We start from the raw sequence: 25862 nt of genomic DNA on the forward strand, positions 1-25862 counted from the left end.
CCAAAAACTGGAAAGAACTCAAATACAAAAGCTAACCTTGCACCTAAAGGAGCTGGAGAAAAAACAGCAAATAAAATTTTCTACCAGCAGAAGAAGAGAGTTAATAAAGATTCGAACAGAACTTAATGAAATAGAGACCAGAAGAACTGTGGAACATATTAACAAAACCAGGAGTGGGTTCTTTGAAAGAATTAATAAGATAGATAAACCATTAGCTTTATTAAAAAGAAGAGAGAAAAGACTCAAATTAATAAAATCAGGAATGAGAAAGCAGAGATCACCACCAATACCAAGGAAATACAAACTATTTTAAAAACTTATTATGAGCAGCTATACGCCAATAAATTAGGCAATCTAGAAGAAATGGACGCATTTCTGGAAAACCACAAACTACCAAAACTGGTACAGGAAGAAACACAAAAACTGAACAGGCCAATAACCAGGGAGAAAATTGAAGCAGTCATCAATAACCTCCCAAGACACAAAAGTCCAGGGCCAGATGGCTTCCCAGGGGAATTCTATCAAACGTTTAAAGAAGAAACCATACATATTCTACTACAGCTATTCCGAAAGATACAAAGAGATGGAGTACTTCCAAACTCATTCTATGAGGCCAGCATCACCTTAATTCCAAAATCAAAGACCCCACCAAAAATGAGAATTATAGACCAATATCCTTAATGAACAGAGATGCAAAAATTCTCAATAAGATAGTAGCCAATAGGATCCAACAGTGCATTAAGAAGATTATTCACCATGACCAAGTGGGATTCATCCCTGGGATGCAAGTCTGGTTCAGTACCTGTAAAACAATCAATCTTGTTGATCACATCAACAAGAGAAAAAACAAGAACCATATAATCCTCTCAATAGATGCAGAGAAAGCATTGGACAAAATACAGCATCCATTCCTGATCAAAACTATTCAGAGTGTAGGGATAGAGGGAACATTCCTCAACATCTTAAAAGCCATCTATGAAAAGCCCACAGCAAATATCATTCTCAATGGGGAAACACTCGGAGCCTTTCCCCTAAGACCAGGACAAGACAGGGATGTCCCCTCTCACCACTGCTGTTCAACAGAGTACTGGAAGTCCTAGCCTCAGCAATCAGACAACAAAAAGAAATAAATGGCATTCAAATTGGCAAAGAAGAAGTCAGACTCTCCCTCTTCGCAGATGACATGATATGCTACGTAGAAAACCCAAAAAAAAAAAAAAAAACCCAAAAGGCTCCACCCCAAGATTACTCGAACTCATACAGCAATTCAGCGCTGTGGCAGGATACAAAATCAATGTTCAGAAGTCAGTGGCATTTCTATGCACTAACAATGAGACTGAAGAAAGAGAAATTAAGGAGTCAAACCCATGTACAATTGCACCCAAAAGCATAAGATACCTAGGAATAAACCTAACCAAAAAGATAAAGGATCTATACCCTAAAACTACAAAATACTTCTGAAAGAAATTGAGGAAGACACAAAGAGATGGAAAAATATTCCACGCTCATGGATTGGAAGAATTAATATTGTGAAAATGTCAATGTTACCCACGGTAGTTTACACATTTAATGCAATCCCTATCAAAATACCATGGACTTTCTTCAGAGAGTTGGAACAAATTATCTTAAGATTTGTGTGGAATCAGAAAAGAACCCGAATAGCCAGGGGAATTTTAAAAAAAGAAAACCATAGCTGGGGGCATCACAATGCCAGATTTCAGGTTGTACTACAAAGCTGTGGTCAGCAAGACAGTGTGGTACTGGCATAAAAACAGACACATAGATCAATGGGACAGAATGGAGAATCCAGAAGTGGACCCTCAACTTTATGGCCAACTAATATTTGACAAAGCAGGAAAGTCTATCCACTGGAAAAAAGACAGCCTCTTCAATAAATCATGCTGGGAACCTTGGACATCCACATGCAGAAGAATGAAACTAGACCATTCTCTTGCACCATACACAAAGATAAACTAAAATGAATGAAAGATCTAAATTTGAGGCAAGAATCCATCAAAATCCTAGAGGAGAACACAGGCAACACCCTTTTTGAACTCAGCCACAGTAACTTCTTGCAAGATACATCCATGAAGGCAAGAAAAACAAAAGTAAAAATGAACTACTGGGACTTCATCAAGATAAAAAGCTTCTGCACAGCAAAAGAAACAGTGAACAAAACTGAACAACAACCTATAGAATGGGAGAATATATTTTCAAATGACCTATCAGATAAAGGGCTATTATCCAAGATCTATAAAGAACTTGTTAAACTCAACAGCAAAGAAACAAACAATCCAATCATGAAATGGGCAAAAGACATGAACAGACATCTCACAGAGGAAGACGTAGACATGGCCAACAAGCATATGAGAACATGCTCTGCATCATTTGCCATCAGGGAAATACAAATCAAAACCACAATGAGATACCACCTCACACCAGTGAGAATGGTGAAAATCAACAAGACAGGAAACAACAAATGTTGGAGAGGATGTGGAGAGAGGGCAACCCTCTTGCACTGTTGGTGGGAATGTGAACTGGTACAGCCGCTCTGGAAAACTGTGTGGAGGTTCCTCAAAGAATTAAAAATAGATCCCTCCTAGGACCCAGCAATTGCACTCCTGGGGATTTACCCCAAAGATACAGATACAGTGAAATGCCAGAATATCTGTACCCCAATGTTTCTAGCAGCCACGTCCACAGTAGCCAAACTGTGGAAGGAGCCTCGGTTTTCATCAAAAGATGAATGAATAAAGATAATGTGGTATACGTATACAATGGAATATTACTCACCTATTAGAAATGACAAATACCCACCATTTGCTTCGAAGCGGATGGAACTGGAGGGTATTATGTTGAGTGAAATAAGTCAATCGGAGAAGGACAACCATTATATGGTCTCATTCATTTGGGGAATATAAGAATTAGTGAAAAGGAATAAAGTGAAAAGGGGGGGAAATGAGTGAAAAATCAGTGAGGATGACGAAACATGAGAGACACCTAACTCTTTGAAATGAACAAGGGGTAGTGGAAAGGGAGGTGGGTGGGGTGTGGAGTTATTGGGTGATGGTCACTGAGGGGGGCATTTGGCGGGATGAGTACTGGATGTTATGCTATATGTTGGTATATTGAACTCCAATAAATTTTAAAAAAAAGCGTAAGAAAGTACAAATAACTAATATCAGATCTTGTGGATGTTAAAAATTAACAAAAGTATTGTGGTGGTTTTAAAATGCCCACAAATTTTTTGATGTTTATGCTTTTAGGAGGTAGATCCAAATTTTCTCATCTGTTTGAGTATGGACTGGACTTAGCCACTCACATTTACCAAACAGAATGAAAAGAAATGATGGTGTTTAACTTTGGTGAGTAGATTATAAACGGTGCTTCAGCTTCTGCTTCTTCTCTCTTTTGGGTTATTTGCTCTGAAGGAAGATAGATGCCAAGTCATCTCACTATGGAGAAGCTAGGAACCAGGGCCTCCAGCCAAAAGCCAATGAGTAGATGATCCTTCCTGCCAACAGCCATGTGAGTGGATCCTTTAGCCAAGGTCAAGCCTTCAGAAGACTAGAGCCCCAGCTGATATCTTGACTACGACCTTATGAAGAGGCCTTGAGGCAGAAACACCTAGGTATACTGCTCCCAGATTTGTGACCTTCCAAGACAATGTGAAATACTAAATTTGTGTTTTAGGATGCTAACTTTGAGGATAATTTATTACACAATGATAAATAAATATTTCAAGAGTATATTGAAAAATCATTGACAACAATTTTCCAAAATTAATTAAAATTTACATTAAATAAACAACTTAAAAACTTACCAACATTTGGGACATAGTAAAATAAATATTATTCCTTAGTAACCATTAAGGAAATGAAATCTATAATTAAAATTCAACAAATAACCTCCAGGAAGAGACTAATTCAACAAGAAACTTTTTCAAATATTTAAGAAAAACATCCAACCATTCTTAAAGATTTCTAAGGAATAAAATAAAAAATACTTACCAGCTACTATTATTAAGCAACTATAACCAAGAAACTAAAACCTGAAAAGGACTTTAACAGAAGGAAAAAATCTAAGGTATTCTTTCTCATGAGCATATATGTGAATGATATAAAGAAAATATTAGCAAATTGAATCCAAGAAATTTAAGAATACTATAACAAGATAAATAACCCCCCCCAGAATACTTGGGTAGTTAGCATGAAAAAAGCAAACAATGTAATTTATCACTGAAACACAAGAAGAAAAATCATATGATCTTCTCAGTAGATGATGAAAAAGCATTTTATACCATTTATCATCTATTCACAATAATAAAAACATTTAACAAAGGGTTGGGAAATTAAAAATTTGCTAGTATAGGGGCACCTGGGTGGCTCAGTGGCTTAGTGTCTGCCTTCGGCTCAGGTTGTGATCCCAGCAAGCTCCCCTGCAGGGAATCTGCTTCTCCCTCTGCCTATGTCTCTGCCTCTCTCTGCATGTCTCTCATGAATAAATAAATATTTTTTTTAAAATTTTGCTAGCATATACAAAAATATAGCAAGATTTATATTTACTAGCAAAATACTGAAAGCTTTTAAACTGAGATTAGGAACAAGGTAAGGATTACTATTATTACCAAATATATGTAACATTATGTTGGAGATCCTAGTCAATACAATACGCAAAATATATATAATATATGTAGTTAATATTCTCAGGTGACATGATTGGGTACATAGAAAATCCAAAATAGCCTATAGATAGAAAATTAGAATTAATAAATGAATATATTCTATTCAATGGGTACAAGATATATTCTCTTGTAGAGAATATAGAAATAAGCCATTATAAAATACAATTTTATAAAGGTACTATTATATTCTTATAATTTTTTTTAAAAAAGATAATATTTGGGAGTGCCTGCTTGGCTCAGTCAGTTAGGCATCTGACTCTTGGTTTCAGCTCAATTCACAATCTCAGGGTCTTGGGATCATGCCCCACAGTGGGCTTTATGTTTATAGGGGGTCTGCCTGAGGATTCCTCCCCTCTGCCTCTGCCCCTCTCCCCCACTTGTGGTCTCTCTCTCTCTCTCTAAAATAAATAAAAATAAATCTTCAAAAACTAGACAGCAATTGTGAAACCATTAAAACTACCAAATACCTAGTGATAAATCTCAGAAAGTATATGCACAATACTACATAGGAAATTGCATGCCAATATTGACAGATATCAAAGAGCCCTCAATAAAAGGAAGGATATACCACAGTGGACTAGAAGACTCCATATTGTACACAAGACAATTAGGTAAAAATAAGATTATAATTTAAATGAAATACCTATCAAAGTCTAGCAGGTTTTTTGGTTTTGTAAATTGGCAAATTGATTCTAATAGTTTCATAGAAATGCAAAAGGTAAAGAATAACTGAGACAATCTTAAAAGATAACCAAGATTGGAGGGCTTATATTACAGGATATTAAAACGTATTAAATTGCTATATTTAAAGTAAAGGGTTTTCTATAAAGGCAATCAAATACAAAAATCAGAGTAGTAGTCTCAGAAAGGGATCCACATATATAAGGAATTTTATTTATGTCAAAGGCAAGATGATGTAATAAACTGGATAAAAGACAATTTTTTTCTCCAAATAACTGGAAAGGATCATTTGGTTACACATATAAAATGTGTAACCAATTTCATACCATATACAAAAAATAATCCTAAATAAATTATACATACCAATCTGAAAGGTAAAATAACAAGGTCTGTAGAATATAACATAGCACCCTATCTTCTTTATCTTTAGGTTCATATATATTCTAAATAGGAAACATAAAGTATCAGCCATATAGAAAATATTGATCATATCAAGAACATTTGTTCATAAAAGATTAACATCCACCATTAAGAGAGTGAAAATGCTACCATGGTGTGCAAAGAGATATTTGCAATTCATTTATTCTATTAAAGACTCACATTCAGAATACAAAAAACTCCTACAGAGCAGTATATAAGATACAATGCAATAGAAAAATGGGCATACACATTGTAAGTAAAGAGATGAAAGATACTCAAATTATTTAGCAGGGAAATGCAAATTAAAATACCAGAGATAGCATTACATACAAATATTAAAATGGCTATATCTAAAAGAATACTATGGTAACATCTCAAAAAATTAAAAATAGAATTATATGATCCAGAAAATTCCACTTCTAGGTATATACCCACAAGAATGTAAAGCAGGGACTCAAACAAATATTTGTACATCCATGTTCATAGCAACATTTTTCACAATAGCCAAAAGGTAAAAACAACTCAAATGTCCATTGACAGATGAATAGATAAACAAAATGCAGCATTTACCTACAGTGGAATATTTAAAAGTAATAAATCTTTAAAAAGGAATGAAATTCTGATATATGTTATAATGTGAATGAATCTTAAAAACACTATGGTAAGTGAAATAAGCCAGAAACAAAAGGACAAATATTCTATGATTTCGCTTACATGAGGTATATAGTATAGTCAAATTCATATATACAGAAAGTAAAATAGTGGTTACCAGGAGGTAGGAAAAGAGGGGACTATACGAGGATTTCAGTTTGGGATGATGAAAGTTTTCTAGATATGGGTACTGGTGATGGTTTCAAAGCAATTTGAATGTGCTTAATATCACTGAACTGTACACTTAAAAATTACTAAAATGGTAAATCATGTGATATATATTATCAAAATAAAAAAATCAAAGACTGCAAATACCAAATATTGTGGAGAATGTAGAGTAACTGGAATTACCATACACATTTGTCGAAATATAAATTGCACAACCATTTTGGCAAACTTCTGGCAATATCTTTGTAAGCTGAAAATAGGCATTCTTTATGTTATATATAAGCCTAATTGTAGAATTTTAGGCTTATATGCAACCTATATATGATTAGGTTTATGTACAACATAAATAAACCACTACTATTTACTGTAAGATGAATGGATCTCACACTTTTGAACAGTACATATTGTATACATATTTTATATTTATATAAAGTTCAAAAGTAAGCAAAATTTATCTATGGCATTAGAAGTCAAGAACTTAAACTAGTGACTACCTTGATGTGTATGGAAAACAAGTGGTCTTCTGAGGTGATAAAAATGTTTCTTGATCTAATTCGTGGTTATTTCTGAAAGTTCGTGGAGTTATATGTTGATGTGTTGTGCACTTTTCTGTTTATATGCTATACTTCAACAGAACTACTTCTTAAAAATCAATCATCTGGCATTCTGAGCATTCCAAACTGCAATCTGGACATTTCTTTTCATCTACTCAATCATACAACAGAACAAAAGAGGATTTCTACAATTCTTCCTTCAATGGAAATGGTTGCAATAAGCCAAGGGAAAAATTATTTGAAAACAAAAAATTTTCTAACTTTGGCAAGCAAATAGCATATTTTGCATGCCTGTGGGCTTAGCAATTCACAATTGACCCCAAGTAGTATGCAAGGGCATCTTCTCTCAGTAGGCAGTACATTATTACACAAGTCTTTCTGTTAAATTCATGGCTTTATATTTCAGAGCTACCCTCATCTCAAACTAAAATAAATTGCCACAGTCTTCTTCCTAGCCTAGTCTCTCTTGAGTAGTCAAGAAAAACTAAATCAAAAGAGAAGTGAGAAAAAAACATTCTTTAAAAGTAGGGTGTAGAAAACTTAAGAGAGGAAAAGTAAATAATGGTGAGGACAATGAATAGAAGAGGTCAAGAAGAAGAGAAGAGAAAGGAGGAGAAGAAAGTGAACATTGACTCCAGAGAAATAAGAGAAAGGAAATAAAGAGAAACAATCAAATCAATGGATAAAGAAAAAATAGAGACAAGTGGAAAGCAGCCAGAAATATGGATGTTAAATAAAGCAAACACAAAACAAATTGCAAGGTAAAGCTCCAAATCATTATCAAAATTGTTCATACTTTATAAAAGAATTGTCCTAATGAATTAGCACTTCTAACACCACAGCCCTGCCACAGACACAAAGCTCTATACCCACTGTACTCTTTACACTGAGAGGCCTTGAGAGAACACAGAATAAGAAACCTGTAAGGTAATCAAGAGTTAGATACAAATAACTCACTATCTAAGCTCACACTATATTCTAATCCATTCCATTTGGGCAAACCTGATTGCATCTATCCTCTTCTTCTGGGGCTTCACTATTTTTGCCAGGGTTAAGAAATCAGGGACCTTCTTAGAACAGCTTCAAAGTGCAGGGGGGAATTAAGGTCATGGGCTTAACTTTGACCAATGGGAAATGGGTGCTGGAGAATAAATTATTTCTCTTTCTGTCCCTAGACCCACTGTGAAGAGAAGTGTTTGTCTATATAGCTTCTCATAAGGGAGTCCTATGAACTTGAGTAAGCTCTTGATATCAAATGATGATCAGTTTAATCCTTGTATTGGCTCTCCCTCCTTTGTTGTCTCATATACCTTTTCCCTCACTCCTTCTCCCTAACATGACACTCCCTAATAAAGAATTTGCCTCAGATCTAAATAGGCATTTTCCCAAAGAAGACATACAGGTAGCCAATTGACAAATGATGAAAAGATGCTCAAAATCACTAATCATTGAGGAAATGCAAATCAAAACTGTGAGATACCACCTCACACCTTTCTGAGTGGCTAGTATCAAAAAGACAAGAAATAACAAGTATTTCCAAGGATGTAGAAAAAAGGGAATCCTCATGCACTGTCAGTGGAAATGTAAATTGGTGAAGCTACTGTAGAAAGCAGTATGAAGTTTCCTCAAAAAATTTAAATAAAAATGCCATATGATCCAGTAATTTCACTACTGGGTATTTATCCAAAGAAAAATGAAAACGCTAATTCAAAAAGATATATGCACCCCCTATGTTCATTGCAGCATTATTTGCATTATCCAAAATACGAAAGCAACCCAAGCATCTACCCATAGATACATGGATAAAGATTTGAGGTTACATATACACACACAATGGAATACTACTCAGACATAAAAAGAATGATGTCTTATCATTTTTGCAACAGCATGGATGGACCTAGAGAGTTTATACTAAGTAAGATAAGTCAGACAGAAAGACAGAAATACCATATGATTTCACTTATGTGTGGAATCCACAAACCAAATCAAATGAACAAAACAAAACCCAGATTCATAGATACAGAAAGCAGATCAGTGGTTGCCAGAGGGTAGAAGTGTTGGGTAGAGGCAAAATGGCTGAAGGGGATTAAAAAGTACAAACTCCCAGTTATAAAATAAACAAGTCATGGGGATGTATTGTACAACATGGGGAATATGAATAATGTATTGACTTTGTAATGTGACAGATGGTAACTAGACTTATTGTGGTGATCATTTTTCAATCCATACAAATGCCACATCACTATTATGTATATCTGAAACTAATATAATATTGTACATCAAATATCTCCCAATAAAAAGTAGCACTAGGGGGAAAAGAAACATGAATTCTGATGTGCAAGTTGTCAGCTTTGAATGTCCATCTATTCTTCAAATTTTAGTTTTCCCTCATTCCCCTCAGAACTGGTCCAGGCGCTACAGCTTGATTTCTGCCAAAGTTTTATTGTCTGCTTCTGAAGTACCCATGAAGACAGGATGTTTCATCCTAACTAGACTTGCTGTAAATGTATCGATTCCTAGGAACCATACTGACCTATCTCAGTATATGGCTTGTTTCCTGAATTCTAGATGAAATGCCCTGCCCTACAAGTTGAAACACCTTGAGACCAATACCTTTTAAAAACAAGCCCATATTCTCCACATCTATCTGAATACTGCATTGTACTCCCCAGTTTTTCTTGCATTGATCAGCTTCTAGAGTCACATTTTTCCCAGCCTCCTTTCCCTCCCAGTCATAGTGAATCTCAGCATGAATCTTGAATCTGCCTAAATTGTGACAGATTATGCTAAAGATATCTCAAAATATGGTACAAGCTATAAGATGGTCTTCAAGAACTTGGTTTCTAGGAACTGGGGAAAAACTTTGTACTCACCTTCTCAAGTACCTTTGTGCTTGACTTTATTTACTGTTAGCCTATAATCCCTCAGCTTTATCTTCTGAAACTGAAGAAACTACTTTTTAAGATCTCTATCTACAGAAGTCCCTAATATCTTATCTTCACATTTTCTTTCTCTGGATATTCTCCAGATCTCTTGTCTTTCTTAACAAAGGAAAACAAACAAACTTTGATAGATAATCAAGTGAGATATTTGATGAGGTAAGATATATTATGAGTATGCTAGTGAGGGGATAAATTAGATGTCAGTACATAGAACTTGAATAAAGGCTAGGGGCATTGTTCAATGAATGATACATCCTAAATGCTATTGTGTACAACTGTAAGAGTTGAAATTAAGGAGTAAATAAATAAAAGCTTCTCAAATTCATACATGAAAGCCAAGTTATGTAGGGCTAATTTAGTTTCTTCTTTTTTTTTGTTGTATATCCTTGCAATTTACCTCAGTACAATGGGTATCAAGGTGAAATAACTATAATTTTTATTAACCTGGACTGAGAGGTAAGCCCAGGGTTTAAGTCCTATACATCAGTAACATAAACTTGAATAGCAGACTTCAAACAAGCTTTAAGAGTCAGACTTTGTGATGTTCTTCTCATCAAAGGATTTTCAGCACATATATTTGAAAATGATTTCGTTAAGGCACAAAATGTGATTCTTCTATCTTTACCACTGTGAATTTTTTTTTGAAAACTAACTATACCAAGCAGATATGAAAAGAGGAAGTTGAAGGGGGCACCTATGTGGCTCCATTGGTTAAGTGTCTACGTTCGCTAGGGTCATGATCCCAGGGTCCTGGGATCGAGTCCTGCATCAGGGTCTCTGCTCAGCAGGGAATCTGCTCCTTCCTCTCACTCTGCCACTCCCCCTGCTTGTGTTCTCTCTCTCTTTCTCTCTCTCTCTCTCTCTGCCTCTCTGTCAAATAAATAAAATCTTTTTTAAAAAGAGGAAGTTGAAGAAGAATCAAATGCTTTTATGAAATATGGTGAAATAAAGCATGCTACATGAAATAAAATGTTGACTTTTTAAAAAGATAAGGAGAGTACTTGTGATGAGCACTGGGTATTGTAAGTGTTGAATCACTAAATTCTATACCTGAAACTCATAGTACACTGTATGCTAACTAAGTAGAATTTAAATAAAAACTTAATAAAAAAGATAAAGCTACATTTGACCATACCAAAGTCGATTTTGAGAGAAAGAAAAGCAAAATCTGACCCAATAAAATACAAGGTATAAAATTTTAAAAGCAAATAAGATGTATAATGAAAGCATGTCTGCTTATCCAGCCAATAAGAAGCCAATAAATTTAGAAATAATAACAATGATAGATAGTAATGTATACTTTATACATTTTTCCTAACAACATGCAGTGTAGCTCCATCACAGTATATTCACATGCTCTACCCCCATGACAATGAACTTTGCACTAAATATCCCATTGAGGCCATCTACTAGCCTATCAAATAGTCCCATCTCATGTTGATTTCCTTTAACATCTTGATTCCTGCTAAGGCTAATTAGAAAACACAGCCAATCCTAAAAAGTTAAGGCAATAATGGTCACTGACCTTTCAAGTAACACAACTGCATTTTCAGTAGGGCTCAAAGCCTACTGAAATAGTCTAAATTCCTTAGCATGAAATTCAAAGGCATGGGGCCCATATATATCTGCCCCTTACCAACCACTTCTGTTTCATATTCAAATTATCACCTTTGTTTTATTTTAATTCAAGGTATACTGCTTGCTTTTCCTCCAGCATTCATCAATACCTTCAGGACTTTGTTCATTGCAATTCCACATCTTAGAATGTCCTTCTCCTACAGCTACTTATCAAGATCATATCTATTCTTCAAATTTCAGCTCAAACACTATATCCTCCACAAAGAATTCCATAATTACTTTAGCTTGAGGAGCTCTTGATGGTCTATGAACTCTGAGAGCATTTTGCATGCATCATGCATAGGCAGAGTAAGTATATGGTTTACATCAGTATATTGATTAATAGTGCTCCTTTCATTCTCGAAAGCATTCCAGTTTAGACAACATATTATATGACCATCACACCTATATGATTATAATATTCATCATGTTCTGTTTATTTTTTTATATTTTCTGTGTACATGTTTTATTCCTCATACTACCTTGTAACCGTCCTTGTGAACAAAAACTATATCATATATAAAAACATTTAAGGATAATGACTTTCACATTGTTAAGTGATTATTTGTTGAATTAATCAAAGAAAGAGTACCTGATTTGTTCATTAATGGAGTTCTAGGTCTTCAAATATTGAAAGCCTTATCTTTTGAAGGCCAATGACTATGCATTATTAAATTTATGCTTATTGTGAAAGACTTTCATAATCTCAATTATGACCAGTTGTAGATCCAAGATAATTTATCCAGTGCTAGAAGGTTGGATTAAAGTATTGAGTGGGTTCCTTTGAGTTCTTATATTTGATGTCCGTGAGAAAAAGATCTGGAAGTGTTCAGATTCTAATGTGGCTTCATGTCTACAGCTTACTCAGATTATGAATCTGAAATAACTCCAGAAACAGAATTGTACCAGGAAAAAGTACAGAAATCCTCCTGCTCAATATGTGGTATATTTAGAAAGTAATATAATGGTTTTTATAAGAAATGAAGAGCTAACATCTAGCTTTTAGTTTTCTTCCAAAATGTATTCAATTCTCCCTACATCTCAAGTCAGAGAAAGTTAATAAAGTCTACTCTTCTACTCTTTTTATAGAGGGAGGAGGGGCAGAGGGAGAGGGAGAGAAAGAATCTTAAGCAGGCTCTCACATCCTGAGATCATGACATGAGTGGAAATCAAGAGTCAGACGTTTAACTGACTGAGCCACTCAAGTTCCCTACTCTTCTACTCTTATAAGAAAACCAAAATAAAAGTCAATGTAGGTAGAAAAAATGCATCTAGACAAGTGTCACCATGATTATCAGTGTTGGAAAAGCAGATATTAACCCAGATTCCAAAAATAATTCTCAAAGAAGTCTAAATTACCCAGGAAAATACTAAACAGATGCAATTCTTTAAGAGGAGTTTGGTAACAAGTAATTTAAATGGATTTTGAGATATCTGCTGCTCCCATTTTCAAGTTTATAATATGAAGGCCATAAAGGAAAATAAGGATAAAGTCAATTAACATCATTTACCAAGTTCAGGTTTGTTTTTTTTTCACCCTCTTTTTCTTCTAATTCAGCAATTTCTATAGCAAGTCAAGATCACGAAGCCCTACTTTTCTCTGCCTTTATCCTTTATCTCACTTTTCTTTTCATGAATTCAGTAAGGCAGTATTTGGTAATAGTGTCAAATTAGTAGAAAACCTGAGGTTTACCAATTTGACAATGATATAACTGTCACAATGGGTCTACCTTTAGCATGTACTAGACATAATTAAAATCAAATATCTACCTCTTAGCATTTCTCTTGGGTTCACTCAACTTTGAAAGCTCTCAGGTCATTAAGGCATATCAATTAGTAATGATTTTTCCCAGCCCCCAGTAGCTAGTGAAGCATATATTAAAGGTGAAATCTGCAATTGAAATTTTAATGTGCACAATTTGAAAATATCTACCTTGATGCACAGAGCAGTATCATCCAAGAAACTCATTTGTAATATTGCGGCCATTAAAAAGTATTTCATCCCCTTGAATGAATGTCCTATGAACATTTCCATACCTATTAAGTAATATTAATTACATAAAGGTTTGGAAAACATACGAATCATTAAAAGTAGAAATGGGATGTGCAATAGCCCAGAAGAGCTAATGTTATCACTTTTGTGGCCAGTTTAACACCTTCTTAGTACAATCATTTTAACTAAGTCATCATGACCAAAGGAAAGTTACTTTGGGAATAGAAAGATGGGGACAGAGGCGATAGGAAAGAAATATGACAAACTCAGCATATTTTAAATGGTCATATTCAATATCAGTTATTTTTTAATCAACTCAGTTAAATATATTCTGACAGTTTGTGGAAGCAATATTTTACAGATTTCACTGCATAATAGTCCCACTGTTTCATGGCTAAACTTCAACATGAAAAATGAGTTGGTCTCTTCCCAGACCAAAACAAAACTAAAAGAGAAGAAAGAAATAAAGAACTTTACTAATGCTGAGATTCCATGGTCTTAAATACAGATTGCCTTTAACACAAATATGCATGTATTATATCATCCTTTGTCGTAATTTGGAAATATGTCCAATGTCTAACTGATATTGGCTAGTGGGATAGGCAGTCAACAGGGATAGCCCTACTCATATTAAGGTCTATGGGAAAGGCACTGGGGCCAAAAAAGAATCTTCTTTGCTGAATTGCTTTAGTATCTGAGATCACTAATAAATTTAAAGTCTCAAAATGATTAATTTGGAGGTCCAAATAATGCTATAGATATTTCATGCAATGGGGGCATGATTAGCTCAACTAAGCTATCTGATTAGTTAGGTAAAGTTATTTTCCTAATTTGGTAAGAAACATGAATAAAGTCTGATAATTATCAGGGAAGGTATAGTGTTGACTTTATGTTCTTATACTTTGTACTAACTTTAAACAAGGCTACCACTGTGCTTGAGAAGTATGATTATGGGAGAAGACTACTGTTATTTCTTCCCAGAAGCTCCTTGTATTAATCTAGATTCGCCAAGGAATTGGCTCCCATGACTATAGAGGCTGGCAAGTCCCAAGATCTATAGAATAAGTCCTAGCAACCCAGGAACAGATGATGATCTAATTGCAGTCTGAGTCGAAAGGCCAGCAGGCTTGAAATCCACAAAGAATTGGTGTTTTACTTCAAGACCAAAGGCAGGGTGAAAAAAATAATATTCCAGTGTGAAGGCCATCAGGCAGGAAGAATTCTCTCTTACTTGGGGGAAGGTCAGCCTTTTTGTTCTATTCAGGCCTTTGACTAATTGGATGAGGACAATCTCCTTTATTCAGTTTACCAATTTACAAATGTTAATGTCACCCAAAAATAACAATCAAAGAAATATCCAGATTAAAGTTTGACTAAATATCCGGCCATCCTGTAGCCCAGTCTGGTTGACACATAAAATTAACCATCACATCCCTCTTTCCTGTACATGTAGCTTAGGTGAACAAAGCAAATAAAGCCTGAGAAGATAGAATGGAACCAATGCTGAGTAGTTACAAATGCATTGTTGAGAGATGAAATAGAAGCACTTTTATATGAAAAGGTCATGACAGTGTTTCATGCCTGGGTATAGGAAATAGGAAAGACTTGATTGTAGGCTTTAGGATACTTAGGGCTTTGTCTATGTATTTTATCACTATAATCTCAATGCCTAGTAATACACACCATTAAACAAATTTTTGTTGACTCATTGAATAGATGAATAAAAGTTTAAAAGACTTAGGGAATCTAGAAGAATAGCAGAAAACTTTAACATCGGAGAAGGTAATGGGTTGCAGATAAAGCTAGGAACATGAAAGTTCAATCTGGTAAAAATTAAATGTCCAGATAATGTGAGACAGTATCTCTACTGAGGACTAATATATATCTGTGTGTATATACACATAATATGGCACTCATAAATATTTAATGGAAAATAAATGAATTAATAATGACCCTAGGACAGAACTATTTGCTCTCCATTTCTATGTTCCTGTTATTATTTTTTGTTTGTTTGTTTTTCTCATTTAGGTTACTTTGTTTAATACTGATCGTCTTCCGGGAGTGCTATTCACTGCTTTTTATTATACTATCAGGATACTCAGCTAAAGTTTATTCCATCATGGAAAATTTGATTTATCCTCAAGCATCCAGTCTACCCAAATGGATGTGTCTGGTTGCCAAGTATCATAACTTTCCTCTCTGGTATATTTTACTGCCATGCAGCCTCAAGGTTTCCATCCTGCATGTATTTTAAGCTGCTGACTTCTAAGTTTTTCAGAAGGTTAAAAGGTTCAGAAGGTGCTTAGTAAGGATTCAAGCAAGAGTCTGATAAACCTTTTCCCCACTCAGTGATGCAGGCTAAAAATGTGCATTTCCTTGTTAAAAATAAAGATTGCACCGTTCATTCATTCATTCAAAAAATACTGAGAACCTATTATACAATCGGAGAAGGACAAACATTATATGTTCTCATTCATTTGGGGAATATAAATAATAGTGAAAGGGAATATAAGGGAAGGGAGAAGAAGTGTGTGGGAAATATCAGAAAGGGAGACAGAACATAAAGACTCCTAACTCTGGGAAACGAACTAGGGGTGGTGGAAGGGGAGGATGGCGGGGGGTGGGGGTGAATGGGTGATGGGCACTGAGGGGGGCACTTGACAGGATGAGCACTGGGTGTTATTCTGTATGTTGGCAAATTGAACATCAATAAAAAATAAACTTATTATAAAAAAACAAAAAACAAAAAATACTGAGAACCTATTATGTATCGGGTAGTCTTCTAGGCACTAGGGATACAGTGGTGAGTTACATACAAAATATCTACTCCAGTGAAGCTTGTATTCCAATATTAATTCAATCTAGAAGCAAAGTCAAAGTTATTGTCTGTGTCGGAGGGCTGGATTATGTATATTCACCAAGCCTACTATAGAAAACACACTGACCTAGCAGAGCTACTACAGACAGTTAACAATGCTTAATAGCTTTATTCCCATTTCATTATTCCAAATGCCTTTCCAATTTATTCTCATAAATTATGGTGTATAATTTATTCTGCCTAATCCATATTTGACCACAACCATCAGCAGATAAACTATGGGCTTCACACATCAATGCATAAATTTCTAATTGGAATATAAATTGATTTCACACTGTCCTTTTCAAATGCTCTTGACCCCACCCACTCCAAAAAGGCCATATTTCTATATTGAGTAACATAAGGAAGAAGGAGAAAATAGAGATGAATTAAAAGAGACAAAATCCAAAGAAAATAAGTGGTTTAAATAAAATATGTGATGATGGTGTGGGGTGCTATAAAGTTTTTATTGCCACTTACTTGGGAAGACCAGCATAACTTAACCTAGTGCTGCCACTTATAAGTAATGTGGTCACTGTAAACTCACTGCAGTAAAAACTTCAAACATCTCCACCACCACATATTATATACATACACATACACCAGTAATTTAGTAACTTTTCCAGCTGCCTTCCTCTGGGATAGACTTTATTTCTTGATGCCCCTTCTTAATAGAACAAATTCATTTTAGTGCAGTGTGTGGATGATTAAACATAGAGCTCTGATCATTTTTTAAATAGGGCTGCAACAATTAATTCACCACATCTGACACTGAGTGTCTACTAGAATAAATACCTGGGATGAATCTTCCCCATGTTAGGCACTGCTAAATAAGTCAATGGTTTGTCTCATCCTGGTGAATAAAGATAAGGTTCACCTTAATTAAGTCATTTGGACCTATTGCCTCAACAATAGGAATAGTCTAGGAATCATGAAAGATCAGAATGATGAGGGGCCTTAGATCCTAATTAGTGATTTCTAAATCATGTTCCAGTGGGCCTAAGGGCTGATACATGGTTGGGACAGGTTTGATAAAATGGAGGTAGCTTCAAGCAGAACAGCTCTATTTTAATCTGTTCTATATATGGGAGTTCTACATAAGACTTTATTTGGAGAAAAATTTATGCTGAGAAAATATACACACAAACACATACACATATAAGTAAGCCACTTTTAAAATTATTAATCTAAACCAATATTCCCACTCCCCACTTTAGAGGTGAGAGAATCAGATTCTTAGAAGGTATAAATGATAAACTTACAGTCACACAGCCATCTGGAGGTACAATTAGGACCAGTGCATTTAGGTCTCCTAAGTACCAGTCTGTTGTTCATTCTATGGTACACCAATGAATTATATAATTATAATAAATATTGTTTGTGATATAACTTATGATATAAGTTGGGTCCAGTACTATATGTGAGATAAACTATATTAGACATAATAGTTTTAGATATAGTATAGCTTGCCAGTGTGATCATAGTTTGCTCATCTTTTTCTTGAGTGAAGAGGAAGGTACATGCTAACAAAGAAATCTTCCAACTTACAACCGATCTTTCAAGAAAACGTTATCCCTGGGAGTGAAAAAAAATGAGTATAAAGAATGACCCTATTTAAATATATTATTACCCAATCCCTTTAATTCACTAACTATGCCCTAGCTTGGAAAGAATTCTCTTTATAGAACCCTAAATCCCACATATGCCACTCGTCAAGAGAAGAACCTATACTTTGCATAATTATCTTTCTCTTTTGCTTGGTGAACTCCAAATGAACTTAGACTATAGAGCCTGTTTCATCTCACGTATACTCAGAAGATAATTGTATCTGGTCATGAAGGAGATAACAGTTCTATACCTCATGGCTTTATACCTGAAACTATTTCACTACCAAAAGGCAGAGTTGAGTCTGAATAGAAATTTTGCTCTTAAAAATGCATTTTCATGAAAATATAATTAGGTTAACATTGACTACTAGAATTATACAATCTCATTATATAATGAAAAAAACACTTCTTTTTACATATAAAGTCAGATGTAATATACGAAAGCACTTTGATAAGGGAATTTAGAAATATAGTTGAACATAGACTCTATTTAATGATTATCACATTTTAGTTGGTTTCACAAATAAGACATAGTTGTTTATATGAATATGGTCAACAGATGTCAGGATGCAGAGCCCAGTGTGGGCCTTCTAAAGGAATTTCCAGATTATTTGCTTATGAGAATTATTTTCAACCTATCTCACTTTCTTCACTAGCTTAAAAAGCTGTATTCATTGTTGCTCTGTCTAACCTTAGCACTGATTGCCTTTCACTCTCTTGTGGTATTGTCCAAATATACCAATATCTGTCCCAACACCAAAAGGAGCATTCAGCCTCTCTCCTTTTTCTCATCAACTTTTACAACTTCTATCCATAGGATGAACTGAGCCCTAGGCTATACACTTCATGAATCATTCCCAACAACTATTTATTCAGTAACTGCAAAAGGTAACCTGGATTTAGATGAACTATCTGGTTCAGGTCTCCACATCAATCAAAATCACAGCTAACTAGCAGATGTCTACACATCCCTTAGAGTGCACAAATAGAATACATAAGGTATACCATAACGAGCTGATTATAGGTCTTCCCTATGTATATAAAGGTACTTGTTCAGTCTCCATAATTAGTTGCTCTTTTAGTTTATACAACAGGAAATGAATATAATGGCACATATTAAAATATAAAGGATTAAAGAAAGTTTTGAAAACCTTGTGGACAATAGAACTGTGGATTATTAAAGGAGGTTAAAATGGATGAGGGATGCCCAGCTGCCTTAAAGCTAATCATCAAAGGTAAAGTAGAACGACCATTCTACTCTACTTTAAAGCTGTCCCAGCACATTTCCATCAGAAGTGTATCCTGAATTTGAAAGGAAGGAGGACTGATAGGCAGACTCATTTTATTTGTTTTGTGTAGATAGAACCCTAGCAGGATTTTTTACCCTGATATTATGCTTAAAACTCTATCAACTGAAATATTTTTTTCTTTAAACATCTAAGATAGGGGAAAAGGGCTAGAAAAATTAACAAATATAATCACCATGCTAAAGAATATTACAAAATTGATTAAATGAACCAAAATTTTATCCATACCCGTGTTCTGGTGAAAATATGAATTCATCTAACTAACTGAAAAATATTGGCTTGTATTAAGTGGCTTTAGAGTATGGAAGCCTTGGCTCTGAATGCCTCTGTTTCAATCTGCAAGTTGGAAAGAGTGTGCATGCAAGACACTTCATCACCCATGCAATAGGCTGTAAATTACTTGCATGACATCTTCTTTGCATTAGATGCCATGGGTCTGTAACAGGTTAGTGTAATATATAGACCATTTAAGTGACAATAGTAATAAGTTACAGATGGAAAGCTCTATTCTGACCAGCCATTGTGCTCCCTCTTTGCCCAATTTTTAAAATGAAAAATCACCACCGAATATCAAAAATGGCTTCTTGGACTATCAGCTCTGATCTACAGGATTTGTCATGTTGTAGCTCACCTGTTTCAAGAGCACTTCACTCATTTCTCCCATGTTACCAAGGCTGAGATTTCACTGAATAGTTGATGAAAAGAGAAAACAATGAGCTATCTTGTATTAAGTCATTACAGCTTTGATACTACCTTTGTCAAAACTAACTATAGTATTAGTCAATAAGCCACAACTTAAATGATATAAGAGGCAATTTATCAAAAGGTCTGTCCACATGCCCACTGATGTTTAAGAATCAAGCACTGACCTTTCAGTTACCATTGCAGCAGAAGCTTTTAGCTATACAAATGTAAGGAAAAGAATGATCTTCACGGACGCCTGGGTGGCTCAGCGGTTGAACACCTGCCTTCAGCCCAGGACATGATCCTGGAGTCCCAGGATAAAGTCCCACATCAGGCTCCTTACATGGAGCCTGCATCTCCCTCTGCCTATGTCTCTGTGCCTCTCAGTCTCTCTCTCTCTTTCTCTCTCTCTCTCATAAATAAATAAAATCTAAAAAAAAGAATGATCTTCAAAGTAGTGTGTGTGTGTGTGAGTGTGTGTGTGTGTGTGTGTGTGTGTGTCTATCATCAGAGTTCTTTTAATATTTCTGATCTTAGGTAAGAACAGATGAGGAATTTAGAAAAAAATTACAAAACCTAAGATAGCATTTATTGTATACTTATTATCATGTGCCAAACCCTGTGTGTGGAGTCACTCCTTTAATAGTCATATCAGTCTCATAAAGTAAATATTTTTATAATCCTGAAATCTCTCCCAATCTACATTGGTAATTCCCAAACCAGAAATTAATCTTTCAATATATAGATTAAACCAAGATGTGCAATTGAACATTACAGCTTCTGTTACTTGAAGTATGGGTGCCAAACAGATGTGGCTAATCAGGAGGTACCACCACTATATGTTCTATCAAATGGAAGACCCATCTAGGCAGGCAATAAAGGGATTATGTTCAGAGAGATTGGCTAAGGTAGGGAGCAGCAGGGAGGTCATAAATGGCTAAGTAGTCAGATAAGAGTCAGAGTCTATAAGGTTAAAGGATTCAAAAAAAATCAGCATTAATGAGCAAATTTGAACTTTAACCCTAGACAGAGATGATTTGTTCTCTGCCCTAGTTTATACTCCCTAATGGATATTAACAGCCTTGAGCCCATAACCAGTAATCATTTCCAAAAAGAAGCCAAATCAGTTTAGTTGGACTCTGCCCCAGAAAAAAAAAAAGTGAGGCAGATGTGCTATTATCTCACAATATCAGTGAGGGTGACAGAACATGAGAGACACCTAAGTCTGGGAAATGAACAAGGGGTAGTGGAAAGGGAGGTGGGGGGTGACTGGATGATGGGCACTGAGGGGGGTACTTGGCGGGATGAGCACTGGGTGTTGTGCTATATGTTGGCAAATTGAACTCCAATAAAAAATAAAAATAAAATAAAATGATCTCACAGCTTCAAGGAAATGTACCTTTTACCACCACCTCTCCCCCATTCTCATTCATGCTTTGCCCAGCACATTGTATTTCAGCAAAAACTTCTTCCCTCTCTTCCTTTAGTTTAATTCTAGTAAGGCATTCAGGGAAAATAGAAAATATATTTTCTGAATTCGAGGACTTTAAAATCTAGTTAAAGAGAAAAATTATGGGCAAATAAAACAAGTAAAAGAGTACAAAGGAACATATACAATGTCATGTAAAATAAATATAAATAAGCACTAGTGTGCAAAAGGAGTGATCAGAGACACCTAATGAACGTCTTCTAATACTAAAGGACATGGTTTGCATATCATGAATTTCTATAAAAAAATTCTGAAATATATTCAGTAACTAGTTTCTCTCTTTGAGCAGGTGTCAATATACATAGTACAGTTATATATATTACACTGTTAAAATATTATACTGTTAAAACAAATAGTCCTTTCAATCATGAGTTCTTGATGAGTTAACACATTTTTGTGATAATCAGTGAAGCTCACAAAAACATTTTGGGCAGAGAAAAAGAAGGTGTTTGGTATGAGGATAAAGTATCTAAAGGCAATCTATGGAATAAAGCATTTGCAAATCATAAATGTGATACAGGATTAATATCCAAAATATATAAAGAACTCATAGAATTTAATAGCAAAAAATAAATAATCTAATTTTAAAATGGGCAAAGACATGAAACAGACATTTTTCCAAAGAAGTTATTCAAATGGCCAACAGGTACAAAAAAGGTGCTCAACATCACTAGTCAGTTGAGAATGCAAGTCAAACCATAAGGAGATATCACCTCATGCTGTTTAGGGTGGCTATAATCCAAAAAGATAAGAGAGAAATCCTGGCAAGCATGTGAAGAAAAGGGAACTCTTATGTACAATTGGTGGAAATGTAAATTGGTGCACCCAATAGGGAAAACAGTATGGCAGTTCCTCAAAAAATTAAAAATAGAACTACCATATAATCCAGTAATTTCTCTTCTAGGTATATATCTGAAGGAAAGAAAATCACTGTCAAAAAGATATTTGAACCCACATGTTCATTGCAGTATTATTCACAACAGTTGAGGCAGGGAATAACCTGTCCATGGATAAAGATTAATGGATAGATAAAACCATGAAATACTATTCAGCTATAAAAAAGGAAATCCTGCCATTTGCAAAAACATGGGTAGACCTGGAAGGCATTATGCTAAATAAAATAAGTCCAAGAAAAACAAATACTGCATGATCTCATTTACATGTAAAATCTTAAAAAAGCAAACTCATAGAGAAAGAGATTAGATTTGTGGTTGTCAGAGGCAGAGAGTGGAGGGTAGGGGATTTGAGTAAAGGTAGTCAAATGGTACAAACATTTGGTTATATAATAAATAAGCATTTGGGATATAATGTACAACCTGATGACTATGGCTAATAATGCTATATAACATATTTGTAAGTTGTTAGAAGAGTAAATCCCAAAAGCTCTCATCAGGAGGGAAAACATTTGTAATTATTTGGGCCAACTGCTGTTAATGAAATATGAGGTGATTATTTTACAATATATGTGTGTATCATGACATCATGCTGCACATCTTAAATTTATACAGTGATGTGTGTCAATTATATCTCAATAAAACTGGGAAAAATAAATTATCCTCCAGAAACATTATAGAAAAGATTGTGAGAACACACACTTACTCAGAAATATCCTCTACACTTAGCAGTACACATGATCATTATACTATCTTTGCCTCATGGTATACTTGTTAGACTTCCATCTATCATCACAAAGTCATGACAGCCTAATCAATTCAAGCTAGGTTCACTTTCACTCTTGGTTGCCTAGAGGTTGAGGTCTCCTACCCAGATGATCCATATTGGGTTGTCACTATCATCTTTTTCAGTGACAAGGATGAGCTTACCCTTGAGTTGTTTGACCTGCCAATACTGAGGCACTTTAACAGGAGAGTCATGTCACAAATTTACATCAAGCTGTTAAACAAACACAATTATTTTCATATTGATTTCAGCAACCACACATTTTGCCAAAGTTGAATTATAGCCTATTTTTCCCACTTGAAACCCAAAATAGTTACTTGGTTCTATCAGATCAACTGATCTCACTCATTTTTGGCTTTAGGGGTTTCTTGTTTGTTTTCCCCCATAGAAGCCACTAGACTTAGCTGCTGCAAAATACGATGATCAGCATACTTGTCTAATTTTTGGTCACACACAAAATTTTGCATTCAGTTATTATTATTTGTCAGATACTAAATCAAACAGATTGAACAATTTATATATAGTAAATGTTTTTATATATATTACAAACATGCATACAGACATATATAAGTTTTTCACAGCCATAATTATAAGTTTCTCGTAATATTCCTGGGCACCAAAATAATAATTTCTTAACCAGTATTAATGTACTCTAATATGCTAACTGAACAAGAAGATTTTAGAAAAGAGATAAATACAAATACATTTTCTGAAGTGTACAGAGTACAGAATAAAATTATATATATACTACTTAATGGAGAAAATTATTTTCCTAGAATTTTTTATCTTTTGGTGTGTGTGTGTGTGTGTGCACGTTTGTGTGTGAGTGGAATGATGTTTTCAGAGAGATCTACCACCTTATCTTTACATCCCAGGCTAGTTTTCAGCCAGTCAATCAATTTTGACCTTCCATTCAGGCCTAAATTTTTCCACTCCTTTCATCTCATCTGAAAAATACCAAGAGAAGAGCAGGTCCTCCTCAGGAAAGAGGAGACACTGTAACTGCACAGAACTATCTTTTTGTAAGTGTGCAAGAGTGTTGATGTAACAAATTGCTACTGGTCAAGCCCATCAATTCAAAACAAGTGTCTCAAAAGCTTTCTAACATGACTCAAAAGACCCACATGGTTGAATACCTGCAGAAAGAAAGAAAAGATAACTTGACATCCATTAGTGCTGCAGCCTGCTTGCATTGGATATAAACTCAGTCCTTTCCTAATGGGTGGAATTAGGCTACTACTTCTTTAAAAAAATCTTTCTTTGCTGAAAGGTTTATCACCCCTGCCAGAAGGTTTAGGAAGAAGGAAGAAGGCAAGTCCGAATTTTGTAGGGAAATTCATTCAAAATTCCAGTTGCTTAGGCAGTAGGTAGATTTTATGTGACCCATTTCATCTTTACTAAAGGAATACTTCTGAATCCCCAGATTGTTCTGTTTTCCTTAGGATCTTTAATTTGGCAAAAACAAAAATATGAACTCTTGGTTTGGCCATGTTGTCTTGATAAGTTGTTTCACTTAATAAGTTGAGGCTATGGAAAGTTACATTATGCTTTGGAGAGTTTGTAAAGGACTAACTACTGTGCATCCTATAATAACAATTCAAATTGACACTGGGTAGGTAAAGGGTGGGAAACTAGAGTACCTATGTAACTACCCAGTCTTCTCTGGAAATAGAACAATTTCTCTGAGTTAGAAAAAGAATAGACTAGGAAAAACTGTTCATTCTTCTCTGAGATTTTACATACAAGAAAATATGGTTGTGTACACAAGTAAGTGTGGATAAAAAAAACATCTAAACAGAAAAATAGGGATGTCTGGGTGGCTCAGTGGTTAAGCATCTGTCTTCAACCCAGGGCATGATCCTGGAGTCCCAGGATCGAGTCCTACATTAGGCTCCCTGCATGGAGGCTGCTTCTCTCTCTGCCTCTCTGTGTGCGTGTGTGTGTGTGTGTGTGATAAATAAATAAAAAGTCTCTAAAAAATAAATAAACAAGAATGATGAGCCACTGTTGGGAAACTGAGGTTGCCCAGAGACATCTTGCATAGACCTATTTGATAATTTCCTACCAATAAAAATATATACCTGTGTCCATCTGCATTTGAAGTTGTTTAGGATGCTGCATCAAACAATAAAATTTAATGCAATCATAGGCTACTTGCATTTTCGGTTTTTTAAATTTTATTTATTCATGAGAGACAGAGAGAGAGAGAGAAGCAGAGACAGGCAGAGAGAGAAGCAGGCTCCATGCAGGGAGCCCGATGTGGGACTCGATCCCAGAACCCGGGATCACTCCCAGAGCCAAAGGCAGATGCCCAACCGCTGAGCCATCCAGACATCCCTGCATTTTCTTATGTACTGCATTGACTACTAAGGAGCCAACCTAGAAAACTGTATTTTTCAGACAAAATTCAACCAAATTGAATTCAATAAATCTTACTTCCCCATATCTTGTGTTTTTATTTTTATGTAGGTACTAAGAGGTAGAAGTCATGGTGTCTATCCTAGATTATTTTAAAGAATAATTGAAAT

The sequence above is a fragment of the Vulpes lagopus genome, chromosome X, assembly GCF_018345385.1.
Source record: "Vulpes lagopus strain Blue_001 chromosome X, ASM1834538v1, whole genome shotgun sequence".
Lineage (NCBI taxonomy): Eukaryota > Metazoa > Chordata > Mammalia > Carnivora > Canidae > Vulpes > Vulpes lagopus.